Source organism: Theobroma cacao, unplaced genomic scaffold (genome assembly GCF_000208745.1).
Source record: "Theobroma cacao cultivar B97-61/B2 unplaced genomic scaffold, Criollo_cocoa_genome_V2, whole genome shotgun sequence".
NCBI lineage: Eukaryota > Viridiplantae > Streptophyta > Magnoliopsida > Malvales > Malvaceae > Theobroma > Theobroma cacao.
In genome coordinates this window covers 18,165-21,852 of record NW_017234761.1, presented here as the reverse complement: position 1 = coordinate 21,852, position 3,688 = coordinate 18,165, and the positions used below count along the sequence as shown (strand labels likewise).

General features: G+C 34.5%; 1 pseudogene; it reads left to right on the top strand.

The window, feature by feature from the left end:
* Window positions 1-1,149: 1,149 nt before the first annotated feature.
* Window positions 1,150-2,867, top strand: LOC108663893 (annotated as a pseudogene).
* Window positions 2,868-3,688: the final 821 nt, after the last annotated feature.

Below are 3,688 nucleotides of genomic sequence, written 5' to 3'. Positions count from 1 at the left end.
GAGATGTTGGATGAAGTATCTCCTGAGGTAAGATTTGAGTGCGCCTCACGTTCGGACCACCACGTGAGAGTGAGACTCAGCCAACGCTAAGGAACGACTATTTCTCAGATGCGAAAACATGTTTATGGGTAAGGGACATTTAACAGCCTTGGCAGTCTCAGTGGGATATCTTGACCAAGGTACCCGTGAGAATGATATTGGCACGGGCCAAGTTTAAGAAATTCATAAGCCGGGAAATTTTGATGAAAAGAAATTGTTTGGTATAGATTGAAATGAAATTTGTGTTATGAACATTATTAAGATATAACGTTTTTATATTGTCTCCATCTACTCTGCTTTAGATGTTTTTGATGGTAATTGTTTACTCACTGGGATTATGTAATCATAATCTCACCCCTCTTCCTATCCATTTTTCAAGCTCAGGAGAATTTATTGATAGTTGATTAAGACGAGAATTAATCTCGGAGTTGCATCCTAGAAAGTAAGGGTTCGTAGCCCTACATCTTTTTAGTCAGTTAGGGGCCCACGTGTCACTGTAAAAGTAATTTTATTCGTCAGTTATTTGAGTTAAAGTATGTATGAATATATTTAGCTTTTACACCATGTTTTTGGTGAGTTTCGGTATTTTCGAAGTAAAATGACGAAAATGCCCCTGTGAGATAGAAAGTAATATTTTATTGTTTTGATTTGGAAATGACTTATGATTTTTTTTTTAAATGTGAGATTTAATAACTGTCGCTCACTAGGGAGATGCGGAAGCTAATGCTAAGCCTTGCGGGGTTTCGATCGGCATTTGGGGTAATGAGTGCCTATCGAGATGTAGCGGCGGTTGTCACAGGCTCGATGGGAGTTTCGGATCGTGGCACTAAATCTTTTCCTTTAACTAATATCTCTTCTTCACTTCCTCTCTCTAATTCTTCTAGAACAGATGTTACTCATCCTTCAGTCGCACATTCAATACCTCTTTTTTCAACAATCTCAACTTCTTCAATTTCGAAACCTCCATCTCACACCATGATTACTCACTCCAAAAATAACATTTTCAAATCCAAATGTCTTTATCAAACATCTACTAATCATGCTCTTATTGATTCTATTGAACCCACATGTGTCACACAAGCAATTAAACAAGTTGAATGGAGGCAAGCCATGTCAGATGAAATTACAGCACTTCTTCGAAATGGAACATGGGAACTAGTTCCTTCTTCATCCTCTCAAAATGTCATTGGATGCAAATGGGTTTTTCAAATAAAACGGAATCTCGATGGCTCAATCTCTAGGTACAAAGCACGTCTTGTTGCCAAAGGCTTTCACCAATGCCATGGTATTGATTTTCATGACACTTTTAGTTCGGTTGTTAAGCCAACAACAATTCGACTTTATTTTGCTCTTGCATTATCCAATAATTGGCCACTCCGTCAGTTAGATGTCAATAATGCTTTTCTACATGGTACATTGTCTGAAAAAGTTTATATGCATCAACCACCGGGTTTTGTTGATCAGAATAATCCAGCTTTTGTTTGTAAATTACGAAAGGCAATTTACGGACTTAAATAGGCACCACGAGCTTGGTACACTGAGTTAAAAGGGTTTTTACTATCCTATGGTTTTGTTAACTCATGAAGTGACGCCTCACTCTTCATCTATCATAACAATGCCATTACACTATATTTTTTGGTCTATGTAGATGATTTAATTGTCACCAGCAATGACAACAAATTTCTTCAATGTTTCTTGAAAGCATTGGCCACTCGATTTTCTGTCAAAGATCTTGGTGACCTTCATTATTTCCTTGGTATTGAGGTACTTTCGACTAAGTCTAGTCTTCTTCTCACTAAACACAAGTACATTTGTGACTTACTAGAACGCACAAACATGGTTGGAGCCAAGGAATGTACCACACCTATGTCCTCTAGTTAGTCTTTTCAGCTTCATGATGGCTCTCCACCAACAGATGCAACTAAGTTTCATCAGGTAATTGGCACTCTCCAATACTTATCACACACTTGGCCTGATGTCTCTTATGCAGTCAACAAGCTGGCTCAGTTCATGCATTTCCCTACTGAGACTCATTGGTCTGCAGCTAAGCGAATCCTGCACTACTTAAAATATACAATTTATCATGGTCTCTTTCTTCGACGCCATCAACAACTTTGTGTCAGTGCCTTCACAAATGCAGACTGGGTAGGCAATCGTGATGATCGCACATCCACATCTGCGTACATTATCTATTTGGGTGGTAATGAGATTTCTTGGTGTTCTAAGAAGTAAAAGTCTGTTGCTTGTTCGTCAACAGAAGCAGAATATCGGGCTCTTGCTTCTTGTGCTGCTAAGGTTCTTTGGATTCAAAACTTACTTCGTGAGTTGCAAGTTAAGTGCTTATCATCTCCATAAATTTTCTGCGATAACATAGGAGCAACATATCTCTCTGTTAATCTTATGTTGCACTCTCGCATGAAACATATTTTCATTGATTACCATTTTATTCGTGATCATGTGGCTCGTGGGTCCTTTATTGTGTCCCACATCTCGTCAAAAGATCAACTTGCTGATGCTCTTACAAAGCCCTTATCATCCATCATTTTTCGTCAACTACGATCCAAGATCGGTATCTTCAATAGGAGCACCGTCTGGCGGGGGGCTGTTAGAGAATGTCCATCAGATAAACTCCTATCAGCAGGAAATTCAAAAATTGTGGAAGATCAAATAGTTAGTCAATGTACTCAGCCTTGCCAACAGATTTAATCTCTCCACAAATCTCTCTTGCTTTTGTTACAACAACCTCAACAATTTGATTATTATTTTATCTTCTAAGATTTTATCTTGTAATAGCCTTTTCTTATCTTTAGGACTCTTTTAAAATGCAGATAAACCTGTACTGCTCTATGTATATATTTTGCTTGTGAATTAGAAAATACATACAACAAAAATTATTCAAATTATTCAATCCTGTCAATTACAACTAGGTGATTCAAGGCTGAAATAAAAAAAATACCCCTCTCATAATTAAAGTACACTAACCCCCTCTTGTCTTTTTAGATTGTTGCTCAAACGTGTGTTATTATTAAATCAAGATGCGTATCATGTATCAAAATTTTATTTTTTTAGTATCGAGTATCGTATAGTAAAATGTGATAAAAAAATTTTAAAATTAATTATAAATAACATTTATACATGTAAAATAAAGCAAAATTTAAAAAATATTATATTTTTGAACAGAATTGAAGATTATAAGGCATAGATTGAATAGATGATTATTTTTTTGATTTAAACTCTCAACATATTCCTTAATAATATAAAATTTTAAATAAAATATATTTTTTTTCATATTAATTTATTAATTAAAAATTAAAAAACAATATTATTAAATTATGATTACGACAATATTAGTTTGATACTCTCGTAGACGAAATCAATGTGTTTCATATTCATATTAATATTGCTTTCAAAATGGCAATATTACTTTTTCATGTTCTTTTATTTTTTTAACAATATTTTACCAACTGTAGGAAGCCTTGAGTAAAATTTATTTTCTTTGCTTAATCATTGTTAATAGTAAAAGGTTTTTAATGCTTTCGTCACCTAACTGCTTTTTAATCAATACACAGCAAATATAGTTTATTTAATGGTTGAAAAATCTATATGTACATAAATATATAGTCAAGTGAAAATTTATATATTTTCTTTT